At 52.9% G+C, this 25,356-nt stretch overlaps 4 non-coding genes and 23 pseudogenes across 4 annotated transcripts; all 27 read left to right on the forward strand.

Moving 5' to 3' along the window:
* Positions 1 to 1,688: 1,688 nt before the first annotated feature.
* On the forward strand, positions 1,689 to 1,758 carry LOC114229694 (small nucleolar RNA SNORD109A). Its single transcript, XR_003615647.2, has one exon. It is a non-coding gene; the product is annotated as a small nucleolar RNA SNORD109A (small nucleolar RNA).
* A 3,093-nt stretch (positions 1,759 to 4,851) lies between these two features.
* LOC129148390 (small nucleolar RNA SNORD116) lies at positions 4,852 to 4,963 on the forward strand (annotated as a pseudogene).
* A 467-nt stretch (positions 4,964 to 5,430) lies between these two features.
* LOC129148371 (small nucleolar RNA SNORD116) lies at positions 5,431 to 5,538 on the forward strand (annotated as a pseudogene).
* Positions 5,539 to 6,433: 895 nt separating this feature from the next.
* On the forward strand, positions 6,434 to 6,539 carry LOC129148396 (small nucleolar RNA SNORD116; annotated as a pseudogene).
* Positions 6,540 to 7,011: 472 nt separating this feature from the next.
* Positions 7,012 to 7,120, forward strand: LOC129148383 (small nucleolar RNA SNORD116; annotated as a pseudogene).
* An 869-nt stretch (positions 7,121 to 7,989) lies between these two features.
* On the forward strand, positions 7,990 to 8,095 carry LOC129148397 (small nucleolar RNA SNORD116; annotated as a pseudogene).
* Positions 8,096 to 8,567: 472 nt separating this feature from the next.
* LOC129148389 (small nucleolar RNA SNORD116) lies at positions 8,568 to 8,677 on the forward strand (annotated as a pseudogene).
* A 902-nt stretch (positions 8,678 to 9,579) lies between these two features.
* Positions 9,580 to 9,684, forward strand: LOC129148392 (small nucleolar RNA SNORD116; annotated as a pseudogene).
* Positions 9,685 to 10,156: 472 nt separating this feature from the next.
* Positions 10,157 to 10,264, forward strand: LOC129148376 (small nucleolar RNA SNORD116; annotated as a pseudogene).
* Positions 10,265 to 11,166: 902 nt separating this feature from the next.
* On the forward strand, positions 11,167 to 11,272 carry LOC129148411 (small nucleolar RNA SNORD116; annotated as a pseudogene).
* A 473-nt stretch (positions 11,273 to 11,745) lies between these two features.
* LOC129148372 (small nucleolar RNA SNORD116) lies at positions 11,746 to 11,853 on the forward strand (annotated as a pseudogene).
* Positions 11,854 to 12,761: 908 nt separating this feature from the next.
* Positions 12,762 to 12,867, forward strand: LOC129148398 (small nucleolar RNA SNORD116; annotated as a pseudogene).
* Positions 12,868 to 13,338: 471 nt separating this feature from the next.
* LOC129148384 (small nucleolar RNA SNORD116) lies at positions 13,339 to 13,447 on the forward strand (annotated as a pseudogene).
* An 867-nt stretch (positions 13,448 to 14,314) lies between these two features.
* Positions 14,315 to 14,420, forward strand: LOC129148412 (small nucleolar RNA SNORD116; annotated as a pseudogene).
* A 473-nt stretch (positions 14,421 to 14,893) lies between these two features.
* On the forward strand, positions 14,894 to 15,001 carry LOC129148373 (small nucleolar RNA SNORD116; annotated as a pseudogene).
* A 904-nt stretch (positions 15,002 to 15,905) lies between these two features.
* Positions 15,906 to 16,011, forward strand: LOC129148400 (small nucleolar RNA SNORD116; annotated as a pseudogene).
* A 472-nt stretch (positions 16,012 to 16,483) lies between these two features.
* On the forward strand, positions 16,484 to 16,591 carry LOC129148377 (small nucleolar RNA SNORD116; annotated as a pseudogene).
* Positions 16,592 to 17,498: 907 nt separating this feature from the next.
* LOC129148401 (small nucleolar RNA SNORD116) lies at positions 17,499 to 17,604 on the forward strand (annotated as a pseudogene).
* A 451-nt stretch (positions 17,605 to 18,055) lies between these two features.
* Positions 18,056 to 18,164, forward strand: LOC114229915 (small nucleolar RNA SNORD116; annotated as a pseudogene).
* A 1,551-nt stretch (positions 18,165 to 19,715) lies between these two features.
* On the forward strand, positions 19,716 to 19,807 carry LOC114229913 (small nucleolar RNA SNORD116). Its single transcript, XR_003615794.1, has one exon. It is a non-coding gene; the product is annotated as a small nucleolar RNA SNORD116 (small nucleolar RNA).
* A 590-nt stretch (positions 19,808 to 20,397) lies between these two features.
* Positions 20,398 to 20,493, forward strand: LOC129148370 (small nucleolar RNA SNORD116). The gene has a single exon (XR_008555433.1). It is a non-coding gene; the product is annotated as a small nucleolar RNA SNORD116 (small nucleolar RNA).
* Positions 20,494 to 21,101: 608 nt separating this feature from the next.
* On the forward strand, positions 21,102 to 21,195 carry LOC129148414 (small nucleolar RNA SNORD116). Its single transcript, XR_008555438.1, has one exon. It is a non-coding gene; the product is annotated as a small nucleolar RNA SNORD116 (small nucleolar RNA).
* A 472-nt stretch (positions 21,196 to 21,667) lies between these two features.
* LOC129148378 (small nucleolar RNA SNORD116) lies at positions 21,668 to 21,775 on the forward strand (annotated as a pseudogene).
* A 1,141-nt stretch (positions 21,776 to 22,916) lies between these two features.
* LOC129148413 (small nucleolar RNA SNORD116) lies at positions 22,917 to 23,021 on the forward strand (annotated as a pseudogene).
* Positions 23,022 to 23,493: 472 nt separating this feature from the next.
* On the forward strand, positions 23,494 to 23,601 carry LOC114229914 (small nucleolar RNA SNORD116; annotated as a pseudogene).
* A 904-nt stretch (positions 23,602 to 24,505) lies between these two features.
* LOC129148402 (small nucleolar RNA SNORD116) lies at positions 24,506 to 24,611 on the forward strand (annotated as a pseudogene).
* A 472-nt stretch (positions 24,612 to 25,083) lies between these two features.
* Positions 25,084 to 25,191, forward strand: LOC129148374 (small nucleolar RNA SNORD116; annotated as a pseudogene).
* Positions 25,192 to 25,356: the final 165 nt, after the last annotated feature.

Raw genomic sequence — 25,356 nt, forward strand, 5'->3', positions numbered from 1 at the left:
CTCTGGAAGGTAATCGTGAAAAACATCACTATTTTGCTAAATTGATGGCGCGAAACCATGCTTTGGGGAAACACGCACATTTCCGAGGTCGTGTTCATTCTCCCTTGGCCTTTAGGGTCAGACCCACGAGAATTCTCAAGTGCAGTCCCTCGGGCGAAGAAGTGTAAGTAATGAGATGTGGCGGGAACGGGAGAAAGACGGAAAGAGGGCATTGATTTCTGGCAAATTTCATGGTGTCAAACTACAAAGAACGAATGACCTCTAGAGCTGGGGGGAAGGGCAGTGCTTAGGAGGCGGGCCGCTGGGTTCCTCAGGAGAACAGGCCATAGAGCCCTGGGTGCCATGGGGACACAGGTCAAAGCCCGAGAGAAATGGCCACTAAGAGGCGTATCACTAAATGAAAGACCACCGACTTCGGAATAGACAGGGTGACAGGCAACGCCAAGGCCAACGCTGCAGAGAGCGGGGGTGGGTGCGGGGAGCCGACCAGGATCTCCGAGTGAAGACGCAACCCCCACCCTTCAACACCAACTTCAACGTCGTCATCTGTTGGAATGTTTTTCCACCTGTGCTTGATGACCACACGGTCTGGATCCCCTACCCGCTTCGTGTAGGTTTCCCATAATTATTCATCCTCCTCCCCTTCCCCCAGTTCTCTGTATTCATTCCAGCACTTGTCTGAACATCACACGTTGTGTCTTGCAAGGATAATGACTGGGGACGTCTGATCTGGCAGCTGAATCGTTGGCCCAAAGGATAACCAGGGGAATTAAGACGTAAGTGTCACCCGACGATGTCTTAACGGGGGCTAACGTATCTTTAGACATTTGACTGGTTCAGGAAAGTCAAGAAGATGCTGTCACTAACTTCTTTTTATCTCCCGTTACTCTGAGGGACATGGACGATAGGAGAAACTCAGTGTCTCGTCTAGAGAAAGCCGAAGGAGGAAGAGAAGACCCGGAGAGAGCCGTCGTGGTGGGTTTGGTTACATCGGAGGAATGGTGGGGGCCAAGCCGTGCACCAGCTCTGGCTTTGAATTCAAAGCAATGGAGGAGCGTTTGGACGCGATGATGAACCTCCTCGAGGATGAGGCAACTGATTGATGATGGTGAGTTATTTATACGAACATATATTGTTAAATGAACATATGAATACATACATTCATACGTTGTTAAACGGACATATGAATACATACATTCATACGTTGTTAAACGGACATATGAATACTGAATGGATAAATAGGGTCAAAAGTCAAGTTCTTGACGACAGAAAACTAGTCAACACCAGGGCAGGATAACTAACCATCAGCCTTTGACAATAATCACCATAATTGCTTCCTCCAGGAACCATCCAAAGACGGAACACCTTTTTGTTTTTATTGATGGCAGAGAGAGAGAGGGGAATGGAGAGGGAGAGAGAAACATCGATTGGCTGCCTCCTGCACGCCCCCTACTGGGGGTGGAGCCCAAAGCCTCTGGGTTCATGGGTGACTTCTTGGCTGAACCAGTGGAGCCACACCAGCCGGGCGGGACCTCCATTCTTGACTCTTTCCTTCGTTCAGTAAAAATCACTGACGTCTACTGTTAGAATGTCCACTGTCCATCTCCTGCTCTCCGCTCATCACGCGGTGGAGAACCATGGAGAAGCCTGGCCGGGGAACTCTTGATTTGCTTGGGAGGGTCTTGTCTGGATCTGTGTTGAACACCGTTGCCTGAGGACGCTGACGGACTCCTCCTTCCAGATGTCAACCTGAGGTCCTGGCCCTGTAACGAGGGCCAATCAGGCCCTCAGAGCCTGGCTGTCGGTGATGACCTCGGGGTGACCACAGGCGTGGCTGCAGCCACGCCTTTCCTGTCTCGTGGGGCCGTTAAGGACTGTGGCAGAGGACAGGAGAATAGGGCAGTCCCGGTGTCCTGTCGAAGGAGGCGGTCTGCCCCTGTCGATGTCAGCAGGGTCCAAGGCTTGCCTCCTTTGCTCCTTTGGAAGAGCGTTGTAGAGGGGGCTGGTCTGCGGGAAGCAGGTTCTGGAAGCACGAATGCGGAAACAAAACCAACGTGGGATGAAGAGAAGGGTACTGAACGTCTCCTCAGTGTTGGGGTGGGGGGGTAGGAAGCCCAGGCACGCGTGTGCTACTTTCTGGCAATGGCATACATGTTAGTAGCTTTGTTGTTTGTACTGCTGAGTATTTTCCGAGATTATATTTTTTGTTTGTTTTCTGTTCTGTTGTGTGTTTCTTTGTTTGCATTCCGACGGGCCGAGCGAGACCCTCCACTTCAGCGACTGGAGGTGCGGAGCGTACCAGGACCCTGGGAGACGCCGTCACGTGCTCCAGGCCGCGTCTTCAGGTGTGTGTTCATCTTGTCAGTGGTTCTCTGGGTCATATCTCCACAAGGTGCCATTTCTGTGGTGATTGTCTTCCCCCTCGTGTCTGAATGTAAACTTTCAGTTCATTTATTTTATTTCTTGTTCATCCTCGCTCGAGGATATTTTTCCATTGATCTTTTAGAGAGAGTGGAAACGAGAGGAAAAGACAGAGAGAGCCCTAACCCGTTTGGCTCAGTGGATAGAGCCTTGGCCTGTGAACTGAAGAGTCCCAGGTTTGATTCCAGCCAAGGGCACAATGCCAGGGTTTCAGGCTCGATCCGCAGTAGGGTGGCGTGTAGAAGGCAGCCTATCAATGATTCTCTCATCATTGATGCTTCTATCTCTCTCTCCATCTCCCTTTCTCTCTGAAATCAATAAAAATATATTTTAAAAGAAGACAAAGAGAAACATCAACGTGATGTGAGAGAACTACATCAATTGATTGCCTCCTGCACATGCCCCAACCAGGAGCCTGGGCTGCCTGCAACCAAGGTACTTGCCCTTGACCAGAATTGAACCCAGGACCTTTGGTCAGCAGGCCAACACTCTCTCCACTGAGCCAAACTGGCTAGGGCTAAATTTCTATTTTGTATGAGTTTTGAGTAGACTGACAAGTGTAGAATTTGGGGAAATTGTTGATTTTTTTTTTTTTTTACACAATTCTGGATTGCAGTGAAATAGCCTTTTGTGAGAATAAGCTATGTTTGGGAGTTTCCCTAACAGATTCTTATGGTTTCAGAATGTTGACCCATGTCTCCAGAGCATTATGGTCAGATCTATACCATCATTATGGATCATTGCTACTCTTCTCATCACTGAGATTTGACTTACATTAGTTAAAACAATTACTTTATTTTTATTTATTTTTTAAAAATATATTTTTATTGATTTCAGAGAGGAAGCAAGAGGGAGAGAGAGATGGAAACATCAATGATAAGAAAGAATCATGGATCGGCTGCCTCCTGCACACCCCCTACTGGATATCGAGCCCACAACCCGGGCATGTGCCCTTGACCAGAATCGAACCCAGGACCCTTAAGTCCACAGACTGTTGCTCTATCCACTGAGCCAAACAAGCTAGGGCAATTATTTTATTTTTATTTTATTTTTTAAATTTCTTTATTGATTAAGGTGTCACATATTTGTCCTCATCCCCCCATTCCCATCCCCCCCCTCCCCACGCATGCCCCAACCCCCGGTTGAACTTAACCGTTGGATAGGCTCATATGCATGCACACATGTCCTTTGGTTGAACTCTCCCCCTCCCCCCACCCTCCCCTATCCTCCCTCTGAGGCCCGATAGTCCGATCGATGCCTCCTTGCTTCTGGTTCTGTTCTTGTTCCTCAGTCTATGTTGTTCATCATTTCCCCTAGATGAGCGAGATCATATGTCACTAGATATATACTTATGAGACCTGAATGTGAGACGGGCAATAATAGTTATGCTGACAGGCAGATGGTTCAGTCTGTAGTGAGTTTCTTTCTGGACCAACAGTTCTTTTGAGACCCAATTTCAATGTCCACCAGTTCCTTATGTGTACATGTCAGCACTGACCCCTCAGCTCTGGATGGTGGACAAATGGTGGTAACGGAGGTCCGACTCCCTCTGGTTTGGTCTCGGCCGGACCCAGGGGCACGGCTTCACCCGGACTAAGGGGCACGTGGCCTCACCCGGATCTAGGGACACATGGTCTCACCCGTACCCAGGGACGCTTATTTTTTATTTTTAAATTGAACTTATTGGATTGACATAATTAGTTCTTTGGATGTGGAAAAGTATATGTTAAATTCATGAGATCTTTCTAAGGTCCCAAAGATTTTAAATGAAAACCACAAAGCCTTTCATTTTTCCCTTGAAAAAAAAAAAAAAGTTCAATAGTCAACATGTGTTCATCCAGTAGAGAGATCATGACATTTCATAGGTTTACTCATTAATCGTTATTTGTTGCTGACGTTGCAACATCCATCAGTAAGAACACAGGTCTGTCTATTCCTTGGCCCTTTTATACAGAAGGTTTTGTCACTGAGGCTTGGTTTTGAGTATTTTAGGGACAGACAAACTCCGCTTTTCTCACCCACGGCTACTGGACAGTCTGGGTACCTTTCTCAACTGTGCATGGCATTTCTGTGCACTTGCCAGGTGCAGTGGCCAGCCAGGGCTCCCCACCAGCCGTGAAGAGACCACCTTCCTTTCCTTTGATGATGGGAGGCATGCGAGAGTCCTGGAAGCCGTGTGTCCTCGGTGTGCCCCCTGCCTGTGGATCCCCGAGGAAGGTAAGCATTCCTCTCTCCCATAATCTGTCATTGGCGTGGGGAACTCGTCGATGAGCGAGAGGCAGCCTTTCCACGTGTCCACAGTGGCCTGTGGGGTTGAGCTTCAAGGGTGGACGGAGTGTCCCTCTTGCTTTCAGACCCTGAGGTCATTGGCTCACTACTTGAGCTACCTAGACTGCCTCACCTAGACATCCGGCTTCACAGAACGTGCTGGGATCGATGATGACTCCCTAAAAAAAAAAAACCAAACCAACATTCCTTGGAAAAGCTGAACAAAATGAGTGAGAACTACACCCGTCGTCGTTCTCATCGGAAACTGAGGTCCAGCACGTTCCGTATCCCAGGGACAGGAGTGAGGGACAGCTTCCCTTGTCACACTCATGCACGCACCTCTCAGGACATAAGCCCAGCTGCCTCCCTGCCCACTTCATGGTGTCACACACGCCCATGGTCACCCCAAGGAATAGAGGGACTGGATAGACAGGTGCAGGCTGTACCTGGGGAACGGTTGGCGTGTGTCTTGTGACCTGAGAGCATGAATGAGTTTCTTAAATGTGCATGTGGTTTCTCTTCACTCTCCAGGTGGAGTCGTCATGAGAGGCCTGTTGTCCACATAGAAGAGACCACCTTCCTCTCCACCTGGGGGTCGGACGTTGGCGGGTCCTGGAAGAGTGTTGCCCCGGGTCTGCCTCATGCCCCCGGGGTGCTCGAGAAGGTAAGCCTTTCTGTGCTCCATGGTCAGCTAAGGGGCCATCATGTGTCTGAACCAGGCTGAGTGACCACAACGTGCTGGGATCGATGATGACTCCCTAAAAAAAACCAAACCAACATTCCTTGGAAAAGCTGAACAAAATGAGTGAGAACTACACCCGTCGTCGTTCTCATCGGAAACTGAGGTCCAGCACGTTCCGTATCCCAGGGACAGGAGTGAGGGACAGCTTCCCTTCTCACACGCGAGCAGGCACCTCCCAGTTTTTTAACATCTGAGAGGGTTTTCTTGGTGTTGGTTGCCAGTTTTTCAAAAATATTTCTCTTATTTATTTGAGAGAGAAGGGGAGGGAGAGAGACAGAAACATCAATGATGAGAGAGAATCACTGATTGGTTACCTCCTGCACTTCCTCTACATGCAGACTGGGCATGTGCCCTGACTAAGAATGGAACCATGACCTCCTGGTTCATTGGTCAACACTCAACCCCTGACCCACACCAGCCTGCCCACATGGCTTCATTTTTCACATGGGGAGGCTTACACACAACACACACATCCATTTTTGCAACCCACCTGCACATAGAATGTCACATCTGCCCTCACTCATGCCTGAGGGACAGGAGAAGGGACAATCAGATGCCAGGCCTACAAGAGGGAAGAGGAGGACAAGGATGTTACCTGAGGACCCGGGCACATTACTCAGACGCACCTGTGCTTTGTGTCCACTTCTCAGGTGGAGCCGCAGCGCCAGGTTCTACTTCGGCCAAGAAGAGAAGACTGTTCTGTGCCTGGATGGCCGAGTTCCCGGGAGTCCAACTGTGGCCCTGAGTGGGTGCCCAACAGGAATCCCTCAGGAAGGTAAGCGATGCTCTGCTCCTCGCTCAGCCATTAGCTTTTGGGTTTTAAGAGCTGTTGGAGGCGGCTTGTTTGGGTACCCCGATGACACACGGGTGTCCCTCCAATACTGGACTGAGTCCTCCTTGCTCAGTGGGTGTCCTGGGTCCCGCAGGCCCCGGAGGACTCTGAGGGCATTGCCTCACCCAATGAGCCACAAGTCCGCTTGCTCTGTTGTTTAGAACGTGCTGGGATCGATGATGATTCCCCCCAAAAAAACCAAACCAACATTCCTTGGAGCTGAACAAAATGAGTGAGAACACATACCGTCGTCGTTCTCATCGGAAACTGAGGTCCAGCACGTTCAGAGCCCCAGGACCAGGACTAGTGAGGGACAGCTCCCCTTGTCACACTCAGGCACGCACCTCTCAGGACCTAAGTGCAGCTGCCTACCTGGCCACCTCATGGTGTCACACACGCCCGTGGTCACCCCTAAGGGATGGAGGGACTGGATAGACAGGTGCAGGCTGTACATGGGGAACGGTTGGCATGTGTCTTGTGACCTGAGAGCATGAATGAGTTTCTCAAATGTGCATGTGGTTTCTCTTCACTCTCCAGGTGGAGTCGTCACGAAAGGCCTTATGTCCGCATAGAAGAGACCACCTTCCTCTCCACTTGAGGGTCGGACGTGGGCGGATTTTGGAAGCGTGTTGGCCCGGGTCTGCCTCATTCCTCCGGGGCACTCGAGAAGGTAAGCCTTCCTCTACCCCATGGTCAGCCAATTGGCCACCATGTGTCTGAACCAGGGCTCTGTGACCACAACGTGCTGGGATCGATGATGACTCCCTAAAAAAAAACCAAACCAACATTCCTTGGAAAAGCTGAACAAAATGAGTGAGAACTACACCCGTCGTCGTTCTCATCGGAAACTGAGGTCCAGCACGTTCTGTATCCCAGGGACAGGAGTGAGGGACAGCGTCCCCTTCTCACACGCGAGCAGGCACCTTCTTGTTTTTTAACATCCGAGAGAATTTTCTTGGTGTTGGTTGCCAGTTTTTCAAAAATATTTATCTCATTTATTTCAGAGAGGAAGGGGAGGGAGAGGGAGAAACATGAGTGATGAGAGAGAATCACTGATTGGTTACCTCCTGCATTTCCCCTAGTGGGAAAGGAGCTTGCACTGACTAAGAATGGAACCATGACCTCCTGGTTCATTGCTCAACTCTCCAACCCTGAGCCACACCAGCCTGCCCAGAGGGCTTCATTTTTCAAATGCATCCATAAATGCAACCCACCTGCACACAGAATGTCACAGCTGCCCTGACTCGTTCCTCAGGGACAGGAGAAGGGACAATCAGATGCCAGGCCTACGAGAGGGAAGAGGAGGACAGGGAAGTTACCTGAGGACCCGGGCACATTACTCAAACGCACCTGTGCTTTGTGTCCACTTCTCAGGTGGAGAGTCAGTGCCCTGTTCTGCTTCAGCCGAGAAGAGAAAACTGTTGTCTGCCTGGATGGCCCGAGTCCCCCCGGGAGTCCAATTGTGGCCCTGAGTCGCCGCCGAGCCAGGATCCCTCGGGAAGGTAAGCGATGCTCTGCTCCTCGCTCAGCCATTAGCTTTTGGGTTTGGAGGTGCTGGAAGCGGCTTGTTTGGGTGTCCAATGGCACCCGGGGTGTCCCTCCAACACTGGACTGAGTGCTCCTTGCTCAGTGGGGGACCTGGGTCCCACAGGCCCGGAGGACTCTGAGGGCATTGCCTCACCCAATGAGCCCCAAGTCCGCTTGCTCTGTTGTTTAGAACGTGCTGGGATCGATGATGATTCCCCCCAAAAAAACCAAACCAACATTCCTTGGAGCTGAACAAAATGAGTGAGAACACATACCGTCGTCGTTCTCATCGGAAACTGAGGTCCAGCACGTTCCGAGCCCCAGGACCAGGACTAGTGAGGGACAGCTCCCCTTGTCACACACAGGCACGCACCTCTCAGGACATAAGCCCAGCTGCCTACCGGCCCACCTCAATGTGTCACACACGCCCGTGGTCACCCCTAAGGGATGGAGGGACTGGATAGACAGGTGCAGGCTGTACCTGGGGAACGGTTGGCGTGTGTCTTGTGACCTGAGAGCATGAATGAGTTTCTCAAATGTGCATGTGGTTTCTCTTCACTCTCCAGGTGGAGTCGTCACGAGAGGCCTGTTGTCCGCATACAAGAGACCACCTTGCTCTCCACCTGGGGGTCGGACGTGGGCGGGTCCTGGAAGAGTGTTGCCCCGGGTCTGCCTCATGCCTCCGGGGCGCTCGAGAAGGTAAGCCTTCCTGTGCCCCAAGGTCAGCCAGTTGGCCACCATGTGTCTGAACCAGGGCTCTGTGACCACAACGTGCTGGGATCGATGATGACTCCCTAAAAAAAAAACCAAACCAACATTCCTTGGAAAAGCTGAACAAAATGAGTGAGAACTACACCCGTCGTCGTTCTCATCGGAAACTGAGGTCCAGCACGTTCCGTATCCCAGGGACAGGAGTGAGGGACAGCGTCCCCTTCTCACACGCGAGCAGGCACCTCCCAGTTTTTTAACATCCGAGAGGGTTTTCTTGGTGTTGGTTGCCAGTTTTTCAAAAATATTTCTCTTATTTATTTGAGAGAGAAGGGGAGGGAGAGAGACAGAAACATCAATGATGAGAGAGAATCACTGATTGGTTACCTCCTGCACTCCCCGTCCTGGGGAAGGAGCCCGCAGCCTGGTCATGTGCCCTGACTAAGAATGGAACCATGACCTCCTGCCTCATTAGTCAACATTCAACCCCTGACCCACACCAGTCTGCCCACATGGCTTCATTTTTCACATGGGGAGTCTTACACACAACACACACATCCACTTTTGCAACCCACCTGCACACAGAATGTCACATCTGCCCTCACTCATGCCTCAGGGACAGGAGAAGGGACAATCAGATGCCAGGCCAACGAGAGGGAAAAGGCTGGGATGTTACCTGAGGACCCGGGCACATTACTCAAACGCACCTGTGCTTTGTGTCCACTTCTCAGGTGGAGCCGCAGCGCCAGGTTCTGCTTCGGCCAAGAAGAGAAGACTGTTCTGTGCCTGGATGGCCGAGTTCCCGGGAGTCCAATTGTGGCCCTGAGTGGGCGCCCAACAGGAATCCCTCAGGAAGGTAAGCGATGCTCTGCTCCTCGCTCAGCCATTAGCTTTTGGGTTTGGGAGGTGCTGGAAGCGGCTTGTTTGGGTGTCCAATGGCACCCGGGGTGTCCCTCCAACACTGGACTGAGTGCTCCTTGCTCAGTGGGGGACCTGGTCCCACAGGCCCCGGAGGACTCTGAGGGCATTGCCTCACCCAGTGAGCCCCAAGTCCGCTTGCTCCGTTGTTTAGAACGTGCTGGGATCGATGATGATTCCCCCCAAAAAACCAAACCAACATTCCTTGGAGCTGAACAAAATGAGTGAGAACACATACCGTCGTCGTTCTCATCGGAAACTGAGGTCCAGCACGTTCAGAGCCCCAGGACCAGGACTAGTGAGGGACAGCTCCCCTTGTCACACTCAGGCACGCACCTCTCAGGGCATAAGCCCAGCTGCCTACCTGGCCACCTCAATGTGTCACACACGCCCGTGGTCACCCCTAAGGGATGGAGGGACTGGATAGACAGGTGCAGGCTGTACCTGGGGAACGGTTGGCATGTGTCTTGTGACCTGAGAGCATGAATGAGTTTCTCAAATGTGCATGTGGTTTCTCTTCACTCTCCAGGTGGAGTCGTCACGAGAGGCCTGTTGTCCGCGTACAAGAGACCACCTTCCTCTCCACCTGGAGGTCGGACGTGGGCGGGTCCTGGAAGAGTGTTGCCCCGGGTCTGCCTCATGCCCACAGGGCGCTCGAGAAGGTAAGCCTTCCTCTACCCCATGGTCAGCCAATTGGCCACCATGTGTCTGAACCAGGGCTCTGTGTCCACAACGTGCTGGGATCGATGATGACTCCCTAAAAAAAACCAAACCAACATTCCTTGGAAAAGCTGAACAAAATGAGTGAGAACTACACCCGTCGTCGTTCTCATCGGTAACTGAGGTCCAGCACGTTCCGTATCCCAGGGACAGGAGTGAGGGACAGCGTCCCCTTCTCACACGCGAGCAGGCACCTCCCAGTTTTTTAACATCCGAGAGAATTTTCTTGGTGTTGGTTGCCAGTTTTTCAAAGTTACTTTTATTGCTTTTAGAGGGGAAGGGAGAGGGAAAGAGAGAGAAACATCAATGATGAGAGACAGTAATTTTGTGGTTGACTTTTGCACGCCCACTAACAATCGAGGCCGCATCCTGGACATGAGTCCTGACTAATTAAGGAACCATGACCTCCTGGTTCATTGATGGATGCTCAACCACAGAGCCACACCATCCGGCCCACAGGGCTTCATTTTCCACATGGGGAGGTCTATACACAACACAGGCCTGCATATTTGCAACCCCCCCGCACACAGGAAGTCACACATGCTCTCACTCATGCCTCAGGGACAGGAGAAGGGACAATCAGATGCCAGGCCTACGAGAGGGAAGAGGAGGACAAGGATGTTACCTGAGGACCCGGGCACATTACTCAGACGCACCTGTGCTTTGTGTCCACTTCTCAGGTGGAGCCGCAGCGCCAGGTTCTGCTTCGGCCGAGAAGAGAAGACTGTTGTCTGTCAGGATGGCCGAGTTCCCGGGAGTCCAAGTGTGGCCCTGAGTCGGCGCCGAACCAAAATCCCTCGGGAAGGTAAGCGATGCTCTGCTCCTCGCTCAGCCATTAGCTTTTGGGGTTTGGAGGTGCTGGAAGCGGCTTGTTTGGGTGTCCAATGGCACCCGGGGTGTCCCTCCAACACTGGACTGAGTGCTCCTTGCTCAGTGGGGGACCTGGTCCCGCAGGCCCCGGAGGACTCTGAGGGCATTGCCTCACCCAGTGAGCCCCAAGTCCGCTTGCTCCGTTGTTTAGAACGTGCTGGGATCGATGATGATTCCCCCAAAAAAAACCAAACCAACATTCCTTGGAGCTGAACAAAATGAGTGAGAACACATACCGTCGTCGTTCTCATCGGAAACTGAGGTCCAGCACGTTCACAGCCCCAGGACCAGGACTAGTGAGGGACAGCTCCCCTTGTCACACTCATGCACGCACCTCTCAGGACATAAGCCCAGCTGCCTACCTGCCCACCTCATGGTGTCACACACGCCCGTGGTCACCCCTAAGGGATAGAGGGACTGGATAGACAGGTGCAGGCTGTACCTGGGGAACGGTTGGCATGTGTCTTGTGACCTGAGAGCATGAATGAGTTTCTCAAATGTGCATGTGGTTTCTCTTCACTCTCCAGGTGGAGTCGTCATGAGAGGCCTGTTGTCCGCGAACATGAGACCACCTTCCTCTCCACCTGGGGGTCGGACGTGGACGGGTCATTGAAGAAGTATTGCACCGGGTCTGCCTCATGGCCGCGGGGCGCTCGAGAAGGTAAGCCTTCCTGTGCCCCAAGGTCAGCCAATTGGCCACCATGTGTCTGAACCAGGGCTCTGTGACCACAACGTGCTGGGATCGATGATGACTCCCTAAAAAAAACCAAACCAACATTCCTTGGAAAAGCTGAACAAAATGAGTGAGAACTACACCCGTCGTCGTTCTCATCGGAAACTGAGGTCCAGCACGTTCCGTATCCCAGGGACAGGAGTGAGGGACAGCGTCCCCTTCTCACACGCGAGCAGGCACCTCCCAGTGTTTTAACATCCGAGAGAATTTTCTTGGTGTTGGTTGCCAGTTTTTCACACATACTTCTCTTATTTATTTCAGAGAGGAAGGGGAGGGAGAGAGACAGAAACATCAGTGATGAGAGAGAATCACTGATTGGTTACCTCCTACACTTCCACTACTTGGGAAGGAGCCCGCAGCCTGGTCATGTGCCCTGACTAAGAATGGAACCATGACCTTCTGGTTCATTGGTCAACACTCAACCCCTGACCCACACCAGCCTGCCCACAGGGCTTCATTTTTCACATGGGGAGGCTTACACACAACACACACATCCATTTTTGCAACCCACCTGCACACAGAATGTCACACCTGCCCTCACTCATGCCTCAGGGACAGGAGAAGGGACAATCAGATGCCAGGCCTACGAGAGGGAAGAGGAGGACAGGGATGTTACCTGAGGACCCGGGCACATTACTCAAACGCACCTGTGCTTTGTGTCCACTTCTCAGGTGGAGCCGCAGCGCCAGGTTCTGCTTCGGCCGAGAAGAGAAGACTGTTCTGTGCCTGGATGGCCGAGTTCCCGGGAGTCCAACTGTGGCCCTGAGTGGGTGCCCAACAGGAATCCCTCAGGAAGGTAAGCGATTCTCTGCTCCTCGCTCAGCCATTAGCTTTTGGGTTTTAAGAGCTGTTGGAGGCGGCTTGTTTGGGTACCCCGATGACACACGGGTGTCCCTCCAACACTGGACTGAGTGCTCCTTGCTCAGTGGGGGACCTGGTCCCGCAGGCCCCGGAGGACTCTGAGGGCATTGCCTCACCCAATGAGCCCCAAGTCCGCTTGCTCTGTTGTTTAGAACGTGCTGGGATCGATGATGATTCCCCCCAAAAAAACCAAACCAACATTCCTTGGAGCTGAACAAAATGAGTGAGAACACATACCGTCGTCGTTCTCATCGGAAACTGAGGTCCAGCACGTTCACAGCCCCAGGACCAGGACTAGTGAGGGACAGCTTCCCTTGTCACACTCAGGCACGCACCTCTCAGGACATAAGCCCATCTGCCTACCTGGCCACCTCATGGTGTCACACACGCCCATGGTCACCCTAAGGGATGGAGGGACTGGATAGACAGGTGCAGGCTGTACCTGGGGAACGGTTGGCATGTGTCTTGTGACCTGAGAGCATGAATGAGTTTCTCAAATGTGCATGTGGTTTCTCTTCACTCTCCAGGTGGAGTCGTCACGAGAGGCCTGTTGTCCGCATACAAGAGACCACCTTCCTCTCCACTTGGGGGTCGGACGTGGCCGGGTCCTGGAAGAGTGTTGGCCCGGGTCTGCCTCATTCCGCTGGGACACTCGAGAAGGTAAGCCTTCCTCTACCCCATGGTCAGCCAATTGGCCACCATGTGTCTGAACCAGGGCTCTGTGACCACAACGTGCTGGGATCGATGATGACTCCCTAAAAAAAAACCAAACCAACATTCCTTGGAAAAGCTGAACAAAATGAGTGAGAACTACACCCGTCGTCGTTCTCATCGGAAACTGAGGTCCAGCACGTTCCGTATCCCAGGGACAGGAGTGAGGGACAGCGTCCCCTTCTCACACGCGAGCAGGCACCTTCTTGTTTTTTAACACCCGAGAGAATTTTCTTGGTGTTGGTTGCCAGTTTTTCAAAAATATTTATCTCATTTATTTCAGAGAGGAAGGGGAGGGAGAGGGAGAAAACATGAGTGACGAGAGAGAATCACTGATTGGTTACCTCCTGCGCTCCCTCTAGTGGGAAAGGAGCTTGAACTGACTAAGAATGGAACCATGACCTCCTGGTTCATTGCTCAACTCTCCAACCCTGAGCCACACCAGCCTGCCCAGAGGGCTTCATTTTTCACATGCATCCATAAATGCAACCCACCTGCACACAGAATGTCACAGCTGCCCTGACTCGTTCCTCAGGGACAGGAGAAGGGAGAATCAGATGCCAGGCCTACGAGAGGGAAGAGGACAGGGAAGTTACCTGAGGGCCTGGACACATTACTCAAACGCACCTGTGCTTTGTGTCCACTTCTCAGGTGGAGAGTCAGTGCCCCGTTCTGCTTCAGCCGAGAAGAGAAGACTGTTGTCTGCCTGGATGGCCCGAGTCCCCCCGGGAGTCGAAGTGTGGCCCTGAAACGGCGACCAGCCAGGATCCCTCGGGAAGGTACGCGATGCTCTGCTCCTCGCTCAGCCATTAGCTTTTGGGTTTGGAGGTGCTGGAAGCGGCTTGTTTGGGTGTCCAATGGCACCCGGGGTGTCCCTCCAACACTGGACTGAGTGCTCCTTGCTCAGTGGGGGACCTGGGTCCGCAGGCCCCGGAGGACTCTGAGAGCATTGCCACACCCAGTGAGCCCCAAGTCCACTGGCTCCGTTGTTTAGAATGTGCTGGGATCGATGATGATTCCCCCAAAAAAAACCAAACCAACATTCCTTGGAGCTGAACAAAATGAGTGAGAACACATACCGTCGTCGTTCTCATCGGAAACTGAGGTCCAGCATGTTCACAGCCCCAGGACCAGGACTAGTGAGGGACAGCTCCCCTTGTCACACTCATGCACGCACCTCTCAGGACATAAGCCCAGCTGCCTACCTGCCCACCTCATGGTGTCACACACGCCCGTGGTCACCCCTAAGGGATGGAGGGACTGGATAGACAGGTGCAGGCTGTACCTGGGGAACGGTTGGCATGTGTCTTGTGACCTGAGAGCATGAATGAGTTTCTCAAATGTGCATGTGGTTTCTCTTCACTCTCCAGGTGGAGTCGTCACGAGAGGCCTGTTGTCCGCGTACATGAGACCACCTTGCTCTCCACCTGGGGGTCGGACGTGGACGGGTCATTGAAGAAGTATTGCACCGGGTCTGCCTCATGGCCGCGGGGCGCTCAAGAAGGTAAGCCTTCCTGTGCCCCAAGGTCAGCCAATTGGCCACCATGTGTCTGAACCAGGGCTCTGTGTCCACAACGTGCTGGGATCGATGATGACTCCCTAAAAAAAACCAAACCAACATTCCTTGGAAAAGCTGAACAAAATGAGTGAGAACTACACCCGTCGTCGTTCTCATCGGAAACTGAGGTCCAGCACGTTCCGTATCCCAGGGACAGGAGTGAGGGACAGCGTCCCCTTCTCACACGCGAGCAGGCACCTCCCGGTTTTTTAACATCCGAGAGAATTTTCTTGGTGTTTTTTGACAGTTTTTCACACATATTTCTCTTATTTATTTCAGAGAGGAAGTGGAGGGAGAGGGAGAGAAACATGAGTGATGAGAGAGAATCATTGATTGGTTACCTCCTACACTTCCACTACTTGGGAAGGAACCCGCAGACTGGGCATGTGCCCTGACTAAGAATGGAACCATGACCTCCTGGTTCATTGGTCAATACTCAACCCCTGAGCGACACCAGCCTGCCCACAGGGCTTCATTTTTCACCTAGGGAGGCTTACACACAACACACACATCCATTTTTGCAACCCACCTGCACACAGAATGTCACACCTGCCCTCACTCATGCCTCAGGGACAGGAGAAGGGACAGTCAGATGCCAGGCCTACGAGAGGGAAGAGGACAGTGATGTTACCTGAGGACCCGGGCACATTACTCAGACGCACCTGTGCTTTGTGTCCACTTCTCAGGTGGAGCCGCAGCGCCAGGTTCTGCTTCGGCCGAGAAGAGAAGACTGTTGTCTGCCTGGATGGCCCGAGTCACCGCAAGTCCAATTGTGGCCCTGAGTCGCCGCCGAGCCAGGATCCCTCGGGAAGGTAAGCGATGCTCTGCTCCTCGCTCAGCCATTAGCTTTTGGGTTTGGAGGTGCTGGAAGCGGCTTGTTTGGGTGTCCAATGGCACCCGGGGTGTCCCTCCAACACTGGACTGAGTGCTCCTTGCTCAGTGGGGGACCTGGTCCCGCAGGCCCCGGAGGACTCTGAGGGCATTGCCTCACCCAATGAGCCCCAAGTCCGCTTGCTCCGTTGTTTAGAACGTGCTGGGATCGATGATGATTCCCCCCAAAAAAACCAAACCAACATTCCTTGGAGCTGAACAAAATGAGTGAGAACACATACCGTCGTCGTTCTCATCGGAAACTGAGGTCCAGCACGTTCAGAGCCACAGGACCAGGACTAGTGAGGGACAGCTCCCCTTGTCACACACATGCACGCACCTCCGGGGCATAAGCCCATCTGCCTACTTTGGCCACCTCATGGTGTCACACACGCCCGTGGTCACCCCTAAGGGATGGAGGGACTGGATAGACAGGTGCAGGCTGTACCTGGGGAACAGTTGGCGTGTGTCTTGTGACCTGAGAGCATGAATGAGTTTCTCAAATGTGCATGTGGTTTCTCTTCACTCTCCAGGTGGAGTCGTCACGAGAGGCCTGTTGTCCACATAGAAGAGACCACCTTCCTCTCCACCTGGGGGTCGGACGTGGGCGGGTCCTGGAAGAGTGTTGCCCCGGGGCTGCCTCATGCCCGCGGGGCGCTCGAGAAGGTAAGCCTTCCTGTTCCCCAAGGTCAGCCAATTGGCCACCATGTGTCTGAACCAGGGCTCTGTGCCCACAACGTGCTGGGATCGATGATGACTCCCTAAAAAAAACCAAACCAACATTCCTTGGAAAAGCTGAACAAAATGAGTGAGAACTACACCCGTCGTCGTTCTCATCGGTAACTGAGGTCCAGCACGTTCCGTATCCCAGGGACAGGAGTGAGGGACAGCTTCCCTTCTCACACGCGAGCAGGCACCTCCCAGTTTTTTAACATCCGAGAGGGTTTTCTTGGTGTTGGTTGCCAGTTTTTCAAAGTTACTTTTATTGCTTTTAGAGAGGAAGGGAGAGGGAAAGAGAGAGAAATATCAATGATGAGAGACAGTAATTTTCTGGTTGACTCCTGCACGCCCACTACTAACAATCGAGGCCGCATCCTGGACTTCAGTCCTGACTAAGAAAGGAACCATGACCTCCTGGTTCATTGATGGATGCTCAACCACAGAGCCACACCATCCGGCCCACAGGGCTTCATTTTCCACATGGGGAGGTCTATACACAACACAGGCCTGCATATTTGCAACCCCCCCGCACACAGGAAGTCACACATGCTCTCACTCATGCCTCAGGGACAGGAGAAGGGACAATCAGATGCCAGGTCTACGAGAGGGAAGAGGAGGACAGGGATGTTACCTGAGGACCCGGGCGCATTACTCAGATGCACCTGTGCTTTGTGTCCACTTCTCAGGTGGAGTTGCAGCGCCAGGTTCTGCTTCAGCCGAGAAGAGAAGACTGTTGTCTGCCTGGATGGCCCGAGTCCCCCCGGGAGTCTAAGTGTGGCCCTGAATCGGTGCCGAGCCAGGATCTCTTGGGAAGGTAAGCGTTGCTCTGCTCCTCGCTCAGCCATTAGCTTTTGGGGTTTGGAGGTGCTGGAAGCGGCTTGTTTGGGTGTCCAATGGCACCCGGGGTGTCCCTCCAACACTGGACTGAGTGCTCCTTGCTCAGTGGGGGACCTGGTCCCGCAGGCCCCGGAGGACTCTGAGGGCATTGCCTCACCCAATGAGCCCCAAGTCCGCTTGCTCCGTTGTTTAGAACGTGCTGGGATCGATGATGATTCCCCCCAAAAAAACCAAACCAACATTCCTTGGAGCTGAACAAAATGAGTGAGAACACATACCGTCGTCGTTCTCATCGGAAACTGAGGTCCAGCACGTTCAGAGCCCCAGGACCAGGACTAGTGAGGGACAGCTTCGCTTGTCACACTCATGCACGCACCTCCGGGGCATAAGTCCCACTGCCAACCGGCCCACCTCATGGTCACCCCTAAGGGATGGAGGGACTGGATAGACAGGTGCAGGCTGTACATGGGGAACGGTTGGCATGTGTCTTGTGACCTGAGAGCATGAATGAGTTTCTCAAATGTGCATGTGGTTTCTCTTCACTCTCCAGGTGGAGTCATCATGAGAGGCCTCTTGTCCGCATACTAGTGACCACCTTGCTCTCCACCTGGGGGTGGACATGGACGGGTCCTGGAAGAGTGTTGCCCCGGGTCTGCCTCATGCCCCCGGGGTACTCGAGAAGGTAAGCCTTCCTGTGCCCCAAGGTCAGCCAATTGGCCACCATGTGTCTGAACCAGGCTCTGTGACCACAACGTGCTGGGATCGATGATGACTCCCTAAAAAAAAACCAAACCAACATTCCTTGGAAAAGCTGAACAAAATGAGTGAGAACTACACCCGTCGTCGTTCTCATCGGTAACTGAGGTCCAGCACGTTCTGTATCCCAGGGACAGGAGTGAGGGACAGCTTCCCTTGTCACACTCATGCACGCACTTCCCAGGGCCTCAGCATTTTAGCCTGTTCTGTCTGAGGGTCAGATGCTCCTCATAATGATTGGGTGTCCATGAAGGAGTTTCTGGGTAGTACCTGCAGTCCTTGTAGGCATAGTGGCCATTGAGCCTTTCACCTGTAAGAGTTGGAAAGTGTGGCCTTGGCCCAGGGAGCTCATGGCATGGACCTGTGTTGGCCGTGTCTCCGCTGGTGTGGTAGCCCCTGCAGCTTTGTGGGTTCGGAGTCATGGTGGGTGAACACCATGATCACCTTTCTGGTGTCATTTTGTCCTGCTTAGGGCATTTGGCGTAGTTGAGTTTATTTAACTTTTTAAAAATATTTATTGCTTTCAGAGAGGAAAGGAAAGGGAGAGAGAGATAGAAACATCAACGATGAGAGAATCATGGATCAGCTGCCTCCTGCAAACACCCGACAGGGGATGGAGCCGGCAACCTGGGCATGTGTCCTTGACCAGAATCAAACTGGAACCTTTCAGTCCGCAGGCCCACACACTATCCACTGAGCCAAACTAGATAGGGCTGGCCTAGTTTTCCTGAGTCATTTTCCCCTCGATATTGTTTCTTTTATTCTTTTGCCCCCTTACGTGAACTCGGGCCCTGTGCGGCTAGTGTGTAATGGTACCACTGGTGTCGTTTTTCTTTTGGTGGTTGGTGTGTTTACATAAAGTGCCATTCTCCTTGTCGCTCTGCTGGGACAGTGTTCAAGGTGACCTCACATCCACCGTCATCAGGAGCACGTAGGAACCTAGCCGTGCTGCTTCTGTTTAGAGTGAGGGGATATTGAAGAGGGAGTCCTTCCCTTACCTCAGGAGCCCCGGCAGGTTAATAAGTGTCCATTTTTTCATGTTTTTGTACGTGATGGATCCTCCTGGGAGGCCAGGAAGGAATGGTGGATGGCGATCGGTGCCAGGGCTCGGTGTTCCCATGAGGAGGCTCCTGCCCACAACATAGGCCATGTATTCGCAAACCCACCTGCACGCATGATATCATGTTCCTTGAGTCTACACGTCAGGGACAGAAATGCCTAGAGGAGGACATGGATTTTACGGGAGGAACTGCATATATAACTCAAAAGCACCTGTGATTTCTGTCCACTTCCCAGGTGGAGTTGCCTCACAAGGTTCTGCATTTGCCCAGAAGAGAAGACAGTTCTCTGCCTGGAAGTCCTGAGGTTCCCGGGAGCCCCCGAGGATGGGTGACCCTAAGTGCATACCACGCCCAGAGAGAGCTCAGGAAGGTACGCATTGTTGTGCTCCAACTTGACAAATTACCGTCCTGATTTTTAGAGCTGCTGGAAGCGGCTTGTGTGGGTGTCGGAATGGCACTGGGGTTTCCCTCCAACAGTGGACTGCGTATTCCTCTTCCTCAGTGATGGGATCTGCATCCTGCAGGCCCCTGGAGGACTCGGAGGTCATTGCCTCGCCCAATGAGCTGTAATACCAGCCTGGCTCAAATTGTAGAACACGCTGGGATCAATGACCCCAAAAATTCATTCCTTGGAGAGCGGAACAACATGAGTGAGAACTCATACTCTCATCATTTTCATCGGAAACTGAGGTCCAGCATGTTCAGAGCCCCAGACGCAAGAGGAGTGAGGGACAGGTTCCCTTGTCACACTCATGCAGGCACCACCTCGAGTGTCAGCACAGCTGCCTACCTGGCTAAGCTCATGGTAACACACACGCCCTCAAGCAACCTAAGGGATAGAGGTACAAGATAGAAAGGTGCAAGGCTTACCTGGGGAATTTGGTCTTGTTACCTGGGAACCTGGGTATGTTTCTCAACTGTGCATGTGATTTCCCTACACTTCCCAGGTGGAGTGGCTGTGTATACTCACCATCAGCCATGAAGAGACAACCTTCCTTTCCGTTAGTGATGAGCGGCGTGCGGAGTACCACGTGTGCACCCTGCCTGTGGTTGGCTGAGGAAGGTAAGCATTTACCAGCTCCAAGTGGAGAAATTAATTTTCTGATTTGGGGAGCTGCTAGAGTCACAGGTTTGGGTGTCTGAATGGCACATGGGGTTTCCCTCCAATTTTTCCTCCTGCTCAGTGTTGGGGTCTGCATCCTGCAGGCCCCTGGAGGACTCTGAGGTCATTCCCTCACCTAATGAGCCATAATACCAGCCTGGCTCAAATTTTAGAACGTGCACAGATCGATGATGACCCCCAAAATTGCACTCCTTGGAAAGCTGAACAAAATGAGTGAGAACTCACCCCGTCGTCGTTCTCATCGGAAACTGAGGTCCAGCACGTTCAGTGCCCCAGGGACAGGAGGAGAGAGGGACAGCTTCCCTTGCCACACTCAGGCAGGCACCACCTAGAATGTTGGCACAGCTGCCTTCCTGGCTAACATCATGGTACGACTACACCTGCAGTCATTGGCCAGAGATAGAGGTACCAGATATACAGGCCTTACCCGGGGAGAATGTAGGCCTGGATATGGTTATATGGGTAGGTTTCTCAACTGTGCATGTGATTTCTCTACACTTCCCAGGTTGAGTGGCCTTGTACACTCGCCATGAGCCGTGAAGAAACCACCTTCCTTTCCGTTGATGATGGGCACGTGCGGAGTCCTAGAGGCCGTGTGTCCCAGGGTGTGCACCCTGCCTGGGGATTGCTGAGGAAGGTAAGCATTTTCCTGCTCCAAGGAGAGAAATTAATTTTCCAATTTGGGGAGCTTCTGGAGTCACTGGTTTGGGTGTCTGAATGGCACAAGCAGATTCCTTCCAACAGTGTACTGAGTATTCCTCTTGCTCATGGTGGAATCTGCATCCTGCACACCCTGGAGGACTCAGGTCATTGCCTCACCCAATGTAACGTAACACGAGCCTGGCTGAAATTTTATAAAGTGCACAAATCGATGATGACACCAAAAATTACATTCCTTGGAGCTGACTAAAATAAGTGAGAACTACAGCCGTCGTCGTTCTCATCAGAAACTGAGGTCCAGCACGTTCAGAGCCCCAGGACCAGGACTAGTGAGGGACAGCTCCCCTTGTCACACTCAGGCACGCACCTCTCAGGGCATAAGCCCAGCTGCCTACCTGGCCACCTCATGGTGTCACACACGCCCGTGGTCACCCCTAAGGGATGGAGGGACTGGATAGACAGGTGCAGGCTGTACCTGGGGAACGGTTGGCGTGTGTCTTGTGACCTGAGAGCATGAATGAGTTTCTCAAATGTGCATGTGGTTTCTCTTCGCTCTCCAGGTGGAGTCGTCACAAGAGGCCTGTTGTCCGACTAGAAGAGACCACCTCGCTCTCCACCTGCGGGTCGGACGTGGGCGGGTCCTGGAAGAGTGTTGCCCCGGGGCTGCCTCATGCCTCCGGGGCACTCGAGAAGGTAAGCCTTCCTGTGCCCCAAGGTCAGCCAATTGGCCACCATGTGTCTGAACCAGGGCTCTGTGACCACAACGTGCTGGGATCGATGATGACTCCCTAAAAAAAACCAAACCAACATTCCTTGGAAAAGCTGAACAAAATGAGTGAGAACTACACCCGTCGTCGTTCTCATCGGTAACTGAGGTCCAGCACGTTCCGTATCCCAGGGACAGGAGTGAGGGACAGCTTCCCTTCTCACACGCGAGCAGGCACCTCCCAGTTTTTTAACATCCGAGAGGGTTTTCTTGGTGTTGGTTGCCAGTTTTTCACACATACTTCTCTTATTTATTTCAGAGAGGAAGGGGAGGGAGAGGGAGAGAAACATGAGTGGATGAGAGAGAATCACTGATTGGTTACCTCCTGCACTTCCCTACTGGGGAAGGAGGCAACAGACTGGGGATGTGCCCTGAGTAAGAATGGAACCATGACCTCCTAGTTCATTGGTCAAAGCTCAACCCCTGCCCTAACCGGTGTGGCTCAGTGGATAGAGCGTCGGCCTGTGGACTGAGGGGTCCCGGGTTCGATTCCGGTCAAGGGCATGTACCTTGGTTGCGGGCACATCCCCAGTAGGGGGTGTGCAGGAGGCAGCTGATCGATGTTTCTCTCTCATCGATGTTTCTAACTCTCTATCCCTCTCCCTTCCTCTCTGTAAAAAAAATCAATAAAATATATTTAAAAAAAAAAAGCTCAACCCCTGAGCCAAACCAGCCTCCGCATATGGCTTCAATTTTCACATGGGGAGGCATACACACAACACACACATCCATTTTTGAAACCCACCTGCACACAGAATGTCACATCTGCTCTCACTCATGCCTCAGGGACAGGAGAAGGGACAATCAGATGCCAGGCTTATGAGAAGAAAGAGGACAGTGATGTTAACTGAGGACCCGGGCACATTACTCAGACGCACCTGTGCTTTGTGTCCACTTCTCAGGTGGAGCCGCAATGCCAGGTTCTGCCTCGGCCAAGAAGAGAAGACTGTTGTCTGCCTGGATGGCCCGAGTCACCCGGGAGTCCAAGTGTGGCCCTGAATCGGCGACCAGCCAGGATCCCTCGGGAAGGTAAGCGATGCTCTGCTCCTCGCTCAGCCATTAGCTTTTGGGTTTTGGAGGTGCTGGAAGCGGCTTGTTTGGGTGTCCAATGGCACCCGGGGTGTCCCTCCAACACTGGACTGAGTGCTCCTTGCTCAGTGGGGGACCTGGTCCCGCAGGCCCCGGAGGACTCTGAGGGCATTGCCTCACCCAGTGAGCCCCAAGTCCGCTTGCTCCGTTGTTTAGAACGTGCTGGGATCGATGATGATCCCCCCCAAAAAACCAAACCAACATTCCTTGGAGCTGAACAAAATGAGTGAGAACACATACCGTCGTCGTTCTCATCGGAAACTGAGGTTCAGCACGTTCAGAGCCCCAGGACCAGGACTAGTGAGGGACAGCTTCCCTTGTCACACTCAGGCACGCACCTCTCAGGACATAAGCCCAGCTGCCTACCTGGCCACCTCATGGTGTCACACACGCCCGTGGTCACCCCTAAGGGATGGAGGGACTGGATAGACAGGTGCAGGCTGTACCTGGGGAACGGTTGGCGTGTGTCTTGTGACCTGAGAGCATGAATGAGTTTCTCAAATGTGCATGTGGTTTCTCTTCACTCTCCAGGTGGAGTCGTCATGAGAGGCCTGTTGTCCGCATACAAGAGTCCACCTTGCTCTCCACCTGGGGGTCGGACGTTGGCGGGTCCTGGAAGAGTGTTGCCCCGGGTCTGCCTCATGCCCACAGGGCACTCGAGAAGGTAAGCCTTCCTGTGCCCCAAGGTCAGCCAATTGGCCACCATGTGTCTGAACCAGGGCTCTGTGACCGCAACGTGCTGGGATCGATGATGACTCCCTAAAAAAAACCAAACCAACATTCCTTGGAAAAGCTGAACAAAATGAGTGAGAACTACACCCGTCGTCGTTCTCATCGGAAACTGAGGTCCAGCACGTTCCGTATCCCAGGGACAGGAGTGAGGGACAGCGTCCCCTTCTCACACGCAAGCTGGGACCGCCCAGTGTTTTAACATCCGAGAGAATTTTCTTGGTGTTGGTAGCCAGTTTTTAAAAAATACTTTTATTGCTTTTAGAGAGGAAGGGAGAAGGAAAGAGAGAGAAACATCAATGATGAGAGAGAATCATTGTTTGTTTACCTCCTGCACTCCCCCTATCGCGGAAGGAGGTGCACCCTGGGCATGTGCCCTGACTAAGAATGGAACCATGACCTCCTGCTTCATTGGTTGGTCAACGCTCAACCCCTGAGCCACACAATCCGTTCCACAGGGCTTCATTTTTCACATGGGGAGGCCTACAGACAACACAAACATCCATATTTGCTACCACCTGCACACAGAATGTCACACCTGCCCTTACTCGTTCCTCAGGGACAGGAGAAGGGACAATCAGATGCCAGGCCAACGTGAGGGAAGAGGACAGGGATGTTACCTGAGGACCCGGGCACATTACTCAGACGCACCTGTGCTTTGTGTCCACTTCTCAGGTGGAGCCGCAGCGCCAGGTTCTACCTCGGCCAAGAAGAGAAGACTGTTGTCTGCCTGGATGGCCGAGTTCCCGGGAGTCCAAGAGTGGCCCTGAGTCGACGCCGAGCCAGGATCCCTCGGGAAGGTAAGCGATGCTCTGTTCCTCGCTCAGCCATTAGCTTTTGGGGTTTGGAGGTGCTGGAAGCGGCTTGTTTGGGTGTCCAATGGCACCCGGGGTGTCCCTCCAACACTGGACTGAGTGCTCCTTGCTCAGTGGGGGACCTGGTCCCGCAGGCCCCGGAGGACTCTGAGGGCATTGCCTCACCCAGTGAGCCCCAAGTCCGCTTGCTCCGTTGTTTAGAACGTGCTGGGATCGATGATGATTCCCCCCAAAAAAACCAAACCAACATTCCTTGGAGCTGAACAAAATGAGTGAGAACACATACCGTCGTCGTTCTCATCGGAAACTGAGGTCCAGCACGTTCCCAGCCCCAGGACCAGGACTAGTGAGGGACAGCTTCCCTTGTCACACTCAGGCACGCACCTCTCAGGGCATAAGCCCAGCTGCCTACCTGGCCACCTCATGGTGTCACACACGCCCATGGTCACCCCTAAGGGATGGAGGGACTGGATAGACAGGTGCAGGCTGTACCTGGGGAACGGTTGGCATGTGTCTTGTGACCTGAGAGCATGAATGAGTTTCTCAAATGTGCATGTGGTTTCTCTTCACTCTCCAGGTGGAGTCGTCATGAGAGGCCTGTTGTCCGCATACAAGAGTCCACCTTGCTCTCCACCTGGGGGTCGGACGTTGGCGGGTCCTGGAAGAGTGTTGCCCCGGGTCTGCCTCACGGCCGCGGGGCGCTCGAGAAGGTAAGCCTTCCTGTGCCCCAAGGTCAGCCAATTGGCCACCATGTGTCTGAACCAGGGCTCTGTGACCACAACGTGCTGGGATCGATGATGACTCCCTAAAAAAAACCAAACCAACATTCCTTGGAAAAGCTGAACAAAATGAGTGAGAACTACACCCGTCGTCGTTCTCATCGGAAACTGAGGTCCAGCACGTTCCGTATCCCAGGGACAGGAGTGAGGGACAGCGTCCCCTTCTCACACGCGAGCAGGCACCTCCCAGTTTTTTAACATCCGAGAGAGTTTTCTTGGTGTTGGTTGCCAGTTTTTCAAAGTTACTTTTATTGCTTTTAGAGAGGAAGGGAGAGGGAAAGA

Source organism: Eptesicus fuscus, chromosome 25 (assembly GCF_027574615.1).
Source record: "Eptesicus fuscus isolate TK198812 chromosome 25, DD_ASM_mEF_20220401, whole genome shotgun sequence".
NCBI lineage: Eukaryota > Metazoa > Chordata > Mammalia > Chiroptera > Vespertilionidae > Eptesicus > Eptesicus fuscus.